We start from the raw sequence: 12,051 nt of genomic DNA, 5'->3' as shown, positions 1-12,051 counted from the left end.
AGGTAGGTCCAGTGAATGCACATATAGGTGCTGGTCATATAATTAGAATATCATCAAAAATGTATTCATTTCACTAATTCATTTCAAAAAGTGAAACTTGTATATTATATTCATTCATTACATACAGACTGATATATTTCAAATGTTTACTTCTTTTAATTTTGATGATTATAACTGACAACTAAGGAAAATCCCAAATTCAGTATCTCAGAAAATTTGAATATTGTGAAAAGGTTCAATACTGAAGACACCTGGTGCCACACTCTAATCAGCTAATTAACTTAAACACCTGCAAAGGCCTTTAAATGGTCTCTCAGTCTAGTTCTGTGGGCTACACAATCATGGGGAAGACTGCTGATTTGACAGTTGTCCAAAAAACAACAATTGCAAAAGGTCATTGCAAAAGAGGCTGACTGTTCACAGAGCTCTGTGTCCAAGCAAATTAATAGAGGCGAAGGGAAGGAAAAAATGTGGTAGAAAAAAAGTGTACAAGCAATAGGGATAACCGCACCCTGGAGAGGATTGTGAAACAAAACCTATTCAAAAATGTGGGGGAGATTCACAAAGAGTGGACTGCAGCTGGAGTCAGTGCTTCAAGAACCACTACACACAGATGTATGCAAGACATGGGTTTCAGCTGTCGCATTCCTTGTGTCAAGCCACTCTTGAACAACAGACAGCGTCAGAAGCGTCTCGCCTGGGCTAAAGACAAAAAGGACTGGACTGCTGCTGAGTGTTCCAAAGTTATGTTCTCTGATGAAAGAAAATTTTGCATTTCCTTTGGAAATCAGGGTCCCAGAGTCTGGAGGAAGAGAGGAGAGGCACACAATCCACGTTGCTTGAGGTCCAGTGTAAAGTTTCCACAGTCAATGATGGTTTGGGGTGCCATGTCATCTGCTGGTGTTGGTCCACTGTGTTTTCTGAGGTCCAAGGTCAACGCAGCCGTATACCAGGAAGTTTTAGAGCACTTCATGCTTCCTGCTGCTGACCAACTTTATGGAGATGCAGATTTCATTTTCCAACAGGACTTGGCACCTGCACACAGTGCCAAAGCTACCAGTACCTGGATTAAGGACCATGGTATCCCTGTTCTTAATTGGCCAGCAAACTCGCCTGACCTTAACCCCATAGAAAATCTATGGGGTATTGTGAAGAGGAAGATGCGATATGCCAGACCCAACAATGCAGAAGAGCTGAAGGCCACTATCAGAGCAACCTGGGCCCTCAAAACACCTGAGCAGTGCCACAGACTGATCAACTCCATGCCCTGTCATTGCTGCAGTAATTCAGGCAAAAAGAGCCCCAACTAAGTATTGAGTGCTGTACATGCTCATACTTTTCATGTTCATACTTTTCAGTTGGCCAAGATTTCTAAAAGTCCTTTCTTTGTATTGGTCTTAAGTAATATTCTAATTTTCTGAGATACTGAATTTGGGATTTTCCTTAGTTGTCAATTATAATCATCAAAATTAAAAGAAATAAACATTTGAAATATATCAGTCTGTGTGTAATGAATGAATATAATGTACAAGTTTCACTTTTCGAATTGAATTAGTGAAATAAAGCAACTTTTTGATGATATTCTAATTATATGACCAGCACCTGTATATGTTCTACAGCTAATAAATGCTATAAAAATGATGATTTGCTCTTTTAACTGAAGGCACTAATTTCATTACAGCCACCATACTGAGCGCTCTGATTTCCGTATGGTCCATCTCTTCTACTTTTTTTTTTTTTTTTTTTTTGCTAGTTCATACTTGAATGTCAGGGTAGAAAAAAATCACATTGAAGGCTTGCAAGATATTTCTGTGGTCAGAGTATTGCTGACAAATGTAGTTTATTCTATTCACTTCCATGTTCACAAAATGGCAGCTTTGACCTGTATGCGTGAGTCATGTCAGATTTCAAACGTTTTTTTTTTTCTACTAAGGCATCTGTCCAGTCAGTGCTTAAGGGCAGTGGGTGATTGAGTCCACATACCACCACAATATCCTCCTGTGTCTCCATGGACACGGGAACATTACCACAGAAGGGGCATAGATCACATCAGCCAAGAAAAATGCACCTCGGAAAATTGCAGGGTGAAAACCAAATCCTATTCCCTGAATGATGCTGATCAAAAGGAAAGCGTGAAGAAAAAAAAAAAAAAAAAGTATCTTTCATGGGTATAACAAATGAAATAGAAAGACTGAAATTGACGGTTTTTGAAATTAGAGTGAATTGGGTTGGGGGGTGAGCATGAAACTGACAATGCAGTAGAATTCATTCTAATTTAAATACACAGTCCATTTAACTTAATCGGTCATACTTAAACCCCAACCAGAAATATGGCACTTAAAAGACGTAAAGATCCAAAGTAAAAAATATGCTTGACTGTAAGCTTTCAAGGAAATGAGCAGAGATGTGTTTTGATGTCCCGGCGTCAGGACACATGAATTTATATTTCTCAGGGGCTCCCATCAGTTGAAATCGTGGTCTGGGGGTTCCCTCTCATTTGAAATTGTGGTTTAAATGTGTTAACCTGCCTGTTAAACTCCATATCATATTATGCTAATTGCTCTAAAAACCTGGAAATCTGTCCATGGGTGTCTAATGACTATCATTTCCCCTGCCTTTGGTAAAAAGTGGCCACATTGAAAATTAATGTTTTCTGATCACTGGCTCCCTAATGAAAAGCAATTAGCAGCATATGTTTGCAAGTCATGAGCAAAGTGTATGCTGGGACTAATTGAAACTATGGTGGTACTGTGATTATCATGCTCTGTGATATGCTTTCCGTAATGGTTAGTACTTGATTGCCTGAAGCTAGTTAAAACCAGCATTCAAAACCCAACATATTTTCAAGCGGTTTACTGTAGTGTTACATTTGTAAAGTTTCTCTTTTGCCATGACAAACTAGTTTAAAAATACTTAGGTGAAAGTCATCATGGCCCCAGAATCCTGAAAGAGGTTGTTCAACCAAAAATTAAAATTATGTCGTTCCAAACCTGTTTGACTTTTTTTCTTCTGTGGAACACAAAATAATGTTTCAACTTTTTGTCCATACGATGAAACAATTTGAGACAATTTTCACAATGTGTTCCACAGAACAAAGAAAGAAATTCAGGTTTTTAATTACAAGATGGTGAGAAAATGATTACAATTTCTATTTTTGGTTAACTATCCCTTTAAGGATTCTGGGGACATGATGAGTGAGATCGAGAAAATCATAATCTCCACAGTGCCCTATGGGCTCTATATGGACAGCCTTTCGGACGGATGTCAATTTCTTCAATTAAATAAGAAACTGAAGGGTTGCTGTTGTCTAAAAGTTTAAAAATTAGAACTGGATATATTCTACAGTTTGTTTTGAGACCTATATGGCTGTGAGACAATAATGATGGTCAATGAATCTTTTATTGAATATCAGTGGATTGTGAGTGTGTTCATATAAAACTAGTATCAAAGGGATAGTTCACTCAAAAATGAAAATTCTGTCATTGAAAAACACAAAAATCTGAAGGCTTTCTTCTGTGGAACATAAAAGAATATATTCTGAAATGTGAAAATCAACTACTTTAAAAAATAATATTCTCTAGTCTCAACAGGTCCTGACAAAGTCTGTATTTTTAGCATTTATCTCAACATGAATATTATCCGTACATCTGTAATAGTGTTTTCAGAGACTTGTGGGGAAACTTGCACTTGCCAAGGGTCACATGCGGCCCTGTACTTACTGTGAAGAACATAAGGACTCAAACCATGTGTATCAGCAGAGTTAGACCTCTTATGAAGCTTCTCATTCCAGCATGTTGCCCCAAGGTCTGTCTGATAATATTGCAGCTGACTGGGCTGAAATCTAGCCAGATTTACTTTCCTTCAGAAGAGTTGGCAGATTATAGCACTATATAAAGCATGTGCAGAGGCTAAATCTTTCCCTTCACAATTAACCAACATAAAATATCAGAGCTGATACTACGCACATTTGAAGTGTACCAAAGATGTGATTTAAAACTTACTTTAATAGATGAATAGCAGAAATGTAATAAATAAAAACATATAGAAGTAAATATGTTTGAAATTTGATTGTATTACAGTTTTATCAACAACATGTACAAATAAATAGCATTTTATTATGTATCAGAGATGTAGCTGAGCATTGTTAATTGCAAATCCAAATTATATTTACAATCTAAATTAGTTTTTGTTATTATAAGCTAAATCATGACTTCAACAACTAAAACTCGGGCACATTAGGCGGCTGTCACTTTAAGACCTAATTCACGGATCCAATATACTGTTGCTATAACATTAATTACTATAACAGTTGCGCTTGTGTTTTGCAGTTTCTTGTGCATGATGCGGCATTCAAAAAGCATGTTGCTCAAGTTAAAAAAAAGTTCAACTTGTCTCTAGACAAGGTTTGGGTTACACTGCATCCCACATGCATTTTATTTTTCAAATTTTTACGTTCACTTAAGACATAACCAACTATGTTTGGTTATACTTGCCAATATGGGCATTTTGGCAATTTTGTGTGAATGTGTCAGCTCAAATGCGAAAGAGGATTCAATTCAGCATTTGCTCGCTGTCTGAGAAGCGGCTTTCTGTGTGGGGGCTTCGGGTACATGTTGCACGTACAAAACTTCTCTGACAGCGAGCTCCGAATTGACTTCTCTTTCGCGTCTTCTTGCGCTTAGATATTTAAATTGAAAAGGCTTAAAAATCATGCAAATGATAAACTTCCGTGACAATGCAGCACAGTTTCGTCTAGTGTTGTTTTGTTTCAGATGAGATTGTCAAGGCCTACTTATTGTTAACACTTTATAGAAAATCATTATAATCGACAATGTCTACGACAATGTCATCACAAGGATTAATCTCAAGTTTGTGATAAAGCGAGAAAATATCTGAGCTAGTGTTGACCGAGGAACGAGTGTTAAATATTCTTGTCATTCCTCAGACAGGGACTCAGGGATCAGACAGAGGTATCGGTCCCTGAAAGGTCAGGCTCATTAAAAAGTCCCTTTCTTGCATCTCAATGATTCAAGAAAAAGCCCAAGCTTTCATTATACAGGCCTCTGGTACCCCTGTAAAGCTTCCTGCAGAGCCATTGCTAGCAACCCCAATGGCCTTTTGACCAGGTCGATAGATACTGCTCCTGTCAGACGAGAGGAAAACACTTCACATTAAGTTCAGTTAATTACTGTTTTTCTCCTCGTTCATTTTCATATGAGCCCTTTTTTTGGTCAGGCTGATAGAGTAATTGTCTTGGAATTTCTAGCTCCTCATTTCATCTCTACAAGAGTGGATCTGTGTTTATCAGCTGCCCTCCTGAGAATCCCCTGAGCAACTCCCCTTCACTGTATCCCATCATTTCCACACCTCAGGAACACTCCACTCACACTTTGATGAGTAGCTCTCATGTTCACACAGTTACGTGACTGGATTGCTGCGCTGGTACAGTTCTGTCTTATGGGAACGGATCTGAGATACTGTGAAGTGAGCAATGGGTAAAGGCAGTTATTATAAATTCATGACGGCTGAGGGGTCCGCCATCTCGAGGCTTACAGTAAAAAATAAAATAAAAAAATGTTGTGGTCATCACCCAACTGAAGGCAACAGCCTGGCATGAAACAAGCTTAGATCTGCCTCCGTTAACATCCCCCCAGTTATTTCCCAGCTCTCTGAAAAGTTTAGAGAGGGGAATTTTATTCTAATCTTTAATTGTACCTCTTTCTAAACTTTTCTGCGTTGTCAATGAAAAATTAAGCATGCTATGATACATTATGCTGATGTATTCACAATCTGAAACCATTTTTGATGAGTAAGAACTCATGGGGGGGAGGTAAAATTCAGTCATGAATCTTTCCACATAATCATGACAAAAATAAAAAAGAAATATTGTAACAGACAGTGCGTAAGATTCAACACACAGGCACTGTACAGTGCAGTAAAACCTCCAGACAATCAGTTTCACAGGGCTGCAGGTCAAACATGGAAGTTAATTAATGACTTTTTAATTGAACACTGTTGACAGACTGCTTTTGTGAGAGATGGCAGTTAATCACATGTGACTCACTACCTTAATCTGACAGATTTATTACACTGGTCACATCCACTTTTTTCTGTTTTATCATTCTCTCTGAGCTTGTCATCTTCGGCTATGTTTATTCCTGCCGCAAATTCTGAGAAATAATTGCTAACATGGGAAATTGTATTAAAGGTGAGTTTTTATGTGTCAATAATTCAAGCACATTAAAGGGATAAATGTCATAGGCATTTGTCTTTCAATTTTCTTCTCTTCATGCAGCCCTGAAATAATTTCACTGAAATCATATTTCAGACAAATCATCATAGTGCATGCAAAGACAACTATAACAAAATAATTGAAACATTAAAGGGGTCATGAACTGCATTTTTTTTTTATTATTATTTTATAATGTTTCCTGTGATGCACTTATAATGTTATGATTTTTACATAAAAATTTGTCATAATTTAGAAATAAATGGACATTTTCTACTCTGATTTTAGCCCTCTGATTTAAACGCTCTGTTTGAAGGGGCGTGTCTGCTGTGAGACTTCAGTGTAAAAACGCCCACTGTGGAACCCTCTCGAATACTTTTACTACGTTTTTACTATTATAGCTGTCAAGATTAACGGATCGTGAAAAGTGATGATTATTGCATTATATGTGGACAAAGTCCCTGTAGATCTATTCACATCACATGAAAGGCTTCATCGATGAGCTTTGTATCCGATGACAGTCTGTTGATAGCGTGAATGCAGTGATCTCATCAGTGCAGCGTGATTTCAGCCCTCTCACAAATGCTTTCACCATAACTAACAACGCAAACATGATGTAAATACAGCAAGTGGTACATTATGCAGTTTAAACAGTCACTGATTATAACGGGAGTTTTGGCAAGTCAGATAAACTCGTGCTGTGTGATCGACGGCTTCGACCATTATAAAGAGAGTATCCTTTGAGCGCTTTCTGTATGTAATTTAATCACAATTTAAAAATGCATAAATCCTCAGTACATACCAAACGATTTGTAATAACAGACAAAGCAATAGTGACCACGTAATAAAAACAGCTAATCACACTTGTGTGATACGGTTTACTGTCAGATCCAATATAGTCAGCACATCATCGTCTTTTAGTTTCAATCTTTATGAAAATCCTGCATCGAATTGTGCCTTGTTTGTAAACAAATCCATGGCAAAATTAAGTGAACAAAGGACCAAGTTCTTACTTGCAGTCTGAAACTGTTTTTAGACTAAAAGGAAGTTTTGAGTTCTGAAACTTACAGGATGTTTTTATAGTACAATTACCTCATGTCAAAAAATCAAGGGAAATTTCATTTCTCTGATCATGACCCCTTTAAGTTCATGTTAAAATACAGATCAAATGATAAAGCAATATTATTTTATAAAATACAAATTATAATTAGAAAGTGTAGGGTAAGCTGTGCCGATTTTTACTTTTGACATCCTCTAAGTACATGAAGAAATTGCATGGGTAAAAGGTAAAACAAGGCAAAACTAATCCTCCTTATTATATTTTATGATATCTGGTATCAAGTGCAAATCCAAAGAAAGTATAACATAAGTCCATAGAAATGTGACAGATAAAACTTGCCACACATTATGTGACATGCCAAGGGGTAAGCTGAAGACTGGCATTTTGACATTATTTTGTGTGTATTTCACTGTTTAAGTGCAATATGCAGCAAAAAAAGAAATCAATTTAGTACTGAGAGGTGCACTTTAGGTGTGAGCACAAAATCTGTGGGAATGAGTAAAATTATGCGCAATACATGCAATCCTATGCCAAAATTCAAGCCCTGTAAAACCAACAATATTCATCCGGAGCAAATGAAATGAGTGAGTAAGGGGAGGCAAGTTTATGTGTCAATTCGCTGTCGGAGAGATGAGAGAGCAAGAAAGCGCAGCTGGTATTGTGCAGAAAATGAGTATTGGAAGAGTTTTGGATACTTTAGTATCGATGTGTATCGAAAAATCTATATTTCTGACAAAATCACATTGCACTTAGTTTATTATTTCAGATGCCTTTTTAAAAGACGACGATTGAAAAAATGTATTTGTTATATATAACATTCAACCTGCCAAAGTAGCTAGTAGGAGTGACTGCATTACACGCCACTGCTGAAATCTGCCCGCATGTGGCGGGTGTTAATGTCAGGCCCTGCCAGTGACCCTTGTAGGTGGAAATTTCTATTCTAACCCTTTAACACGATTTTGATCTCTGTTTGCGAACAGATCATTTCAAGCCACTAAACTGAAATTTTCAGTCCAATGATCCAGTAAGTGAATTCATTTAAACAATCAGTCCAAAAGAGCACTAATGTAAAGAAAAACAGGCTGATCAGAGATGGCAGAGAGAAAAGAGACTCATTTTCAGTGAATTATTCATTCCATTTCAATACATTCATTTATTCGTTTCCACACATATTCAGGATAATGTTTTGATTTGTCATGTGTATGTTGCTGTATTTAGTACTTCTGAATGGATCTGTGTACTGTAGTAAATATATGGGGGCAGTCGTGGCCTAATGGTTAGAGTCAGACTGATAAACCGAAGGTACTCTACTCACTGCTCCTAATATGTATGCACTAACTTGGATGGGTTAAATGCAGAGGACAAATTCCGAGTATGGGTTACCATACTTGGCCTTCACATGTCACTTTCACTTTCATATGCAGTCAGGTCAAGGCGGTTGGTTGGTTTTCAATTATTTATTAATTTATTTATTTATTGGCATCTCCATGCGGTCCTGTTCGGTATCTCACAACATGTCTAAAATATAAACAAGCAAGGGTGCACATAAGTTTTTCAGTCTGGTTCTCATAAGAGCACCTGGTTGGTGCTCACACTGCACATTGTGTGACCCATTAAATATAACTATAAATAATATAGTTATAAATATAATAAATATTACTAATAAATAATACAATTTGTAAAATAAACAAAATAATAATAAAGTGTGATAATACTACTTTATTTATTAAAAATGGCACTAAAAAATACAATTATTTTATAGTACACTTAAAAAAGGACTTAAAGCAAGCTAGGGTTAATTGGGAAGAAGCTGAATCCCATGAAGCAAATTGCAACCAGTGGAATATGCTTGCTGCCCAATGTGCCCTGTAGCACAAACGGACCTTAAGAGACACTGTAAAAATACAATGTTAATATTTACATATTTTCTTCTTTTCTTTCTTACACATTCTTTTTTTTTTTCATGTCCGTACGCAAATGAGAGGTCTGACCTTAAAAAAGTTTTTTTGTCATTTTGTTTAATGGGTGCTTTTGTGTGCATATATTTATAAATTATATGGACTGTCCATATCATTTTGCTATTTGGTTTCCTTTTGGAGTATCCAAGTGTCCTTTTTTGGAAAGACACCTTAAAGGTGCTAAAGAGGATCTTTTCGTCGACTGAGAAAACAAAGACTGTTAGTGAGTTTTTGAAATGAGCGCATGTGTAAGAACAACCCCCCTCCTTCACAGCTCGTTTCGAGGGAACGCCTCCCAAAACTCGTGCACGAGTATTGGAACACGAGTGTTTACCACCGGCATTAGCTGTGCTGTATTAGTGGATTCATTATGTCGGACTCACCGCAGGTAACTCATAATCTGCAGTTGTTACTCCTGTCTCCAGACAAAAACATTGCATGCGGCGCCTGTGGAGTGTGGAAAGTTACTGGAGCGCGCAGCCACGCTCGTCTCGCACAAGGAACGTCATGGCAGTGATTGACAAGCCAGAGGGCCAATCGTTTACGCGATGATCTGGCTGATGTTTTTAAGGCCCTACCTCGTGCACAGATGATGTATATTGATATTATTCCTTTCAGTGCACCTAATAAATAGTCTTTTATCAGTTAGTAAAGACAGTTTCAAGTAATATTGCAAAAATGTATAAAACAAAACATCCTCTTTAGCACCTTTAATTTACCCTGAAATACAGTTTTGTGAGAATCACCCTTCAATCTGATAGTTAACTAGCAAATGATGACAAAATGAACGTGTTAAACAAGTTAAAGTGTGTATGCTTAATTCACAAAATGGGGTGTGATTAATCACAGTAAAAAAATTTAATCTATTGACATCCCTAATAAAAATATACATGTTTTGTTTTTGTTTTTTTAAAAAAAAAAAACATTAATGATGCACAATCCCAGCCAGGAAAAAGTTTAAAAGTTTTCAACAGGACATGTAATGGTATTTCTTGCAAAACTTGTATATAGGAGATATACAGTTTGGACATAGGCGGAGTGGTAACCAACTCAGGATAAGGCTATAAGGAGCGCTACCTCTTTAAAAACACAGTTACGTGTCACCTAGCAACAACCTACACATCCCAGCACAAATGCTCCTGATAAATAATTTGTTATTAAAGTGACTACGTTCACAAACCACTAGTTTATAATTTGAACAGAAAAGCAAGCATACTGTATAAGCGTGATTTGGCATGGCAGCCAATTTGAATAATAAACCATTGCCTTACCTAATGCAGCAAATCAAACGTTTTATTCAAATTCTGAATGGATTACAAGAGTTATAACTTACAAGTTAAGCTATAACGAGAGGATTTGCGAGAGTGCATAACTCAGCACTGGACAAAAACTGAGTGGATTATAATTTAATCACCTCTGATTGGCCATTGCATTAAAAAAAAAAATCAACAGATATGTTTGTCATTGGCTACATTGCTCAATGCTGCAAAAACATTTCATAAATAGAAACATAAAAACACTTTCACAATCTCTTTCACCAGTATGTTATTATTACAGAGAAAACTGATCCTAGACCAGCAGTTTGGGAAGCCTTTCCCTCTAAAAGAAATTAGAAGCAGCAGCAATCAACCAGGGGAAAGCTAAGCCCTACACACGCTCCACCTATGAGTTTGGAAAACATGCTTCATTTTATAATTCATAGCAAATCTTTGAACAAATAATGTTCATGGTTTTATTTGCAAATCACATGCAAAAGAATGCTTTTAGTATAAAAAAAATGCTTATCACTTTTCTCAAGGCATCTCTCATTAGCAAATGCGTATCTATAAATATATGGTAGGCTATATAAATATTTTTTTTCAAGGAAGGATCTGGATTCAACCACTTTATATAATTAAAACATTTTATTGTGCCATTACAGATGGAGAATATGTACTATAAAATGTACATCAATACCAATACACCCACCAGAGCTTCACAATGGATATTGTAAACATGTAGTCTTATCACTTGCCTGAAATGACAAGTTGGTGCGTTTCAAATGCAACATAATCTCTTTGAAATATTTGAATACCAGACAACCAAAACAACCATGGATTACATCCAGCACAAACACAAGCAATGGACCTATGCCTGGCTTCTTGCCATATTCTTTGTGTGCCCTAGCCACATATTATATAAACCATTTTACTGGGGATTAGAACGTAATCGGACTGTCTATAATACACTGTGGTGTTAAGAAGAACATTGATTGTTTAGGTGAGTCAGAGAAAAAGGGAGAAAGTAAAACCTATGGTCTCTCTCCTAGTGAAATAAAGAGTAAAAAAGGGGAAAGCCAACCTGTAAAACGCTCATTGCCCAAGTTCAGAAAGACTTAGATATGAACTTGGCACACTTGTACATATCAGCCATGAGGTTTATAAACACAATTTGATGCTGATGGTACTTGGATGCAAACGTGAGTCAGACACTCAAGGCTGAGAAACAAACTTGATCACTGCCTCAGCACTCCTGCAACTCTTTAAAAATGCATGCTCCGCTCTAGCACAGTCTCATCATAAAATCTTCTGGAAAAAAAGTGTGAACACGAGTTGGACCACACTAAAAAAGTGGGAGTTATTCATTTAGCAGCCTTTCTTTTCTTTTTCGGATAAACAAGAGCTGAGCTGGATGATGAGGAAGCCCTGAAGCCTGTTAGGCAAATTTAAACCCATATTGGACTTTTTCTCGCTCCAAGAGAGATTAGTGTCTTTGGGGGAGAACACAGCCTCTGGTTACACATTTTTTTCCGTAACACTATGCAA

Source organism: Chanodichthys erythropterus, chromosome 1, assembly GCF_024489055.1.
Source record: "Chanodichthys erythropterus isolate Z2021 chromosome 1, ASM2448905v1, whole genome shotgun sequence".
NCBI lineage: Eukaryota > Metazoa > Chordata > Actinopteri > Cypriniformes > Xenocyprididae > Chanodichthys > Chanodichthys erythropterus.
The sequence above is the reverse complement of the archived record's forward strand: the minus strand, read 5'-3'. Positions refer to the sequence as shown.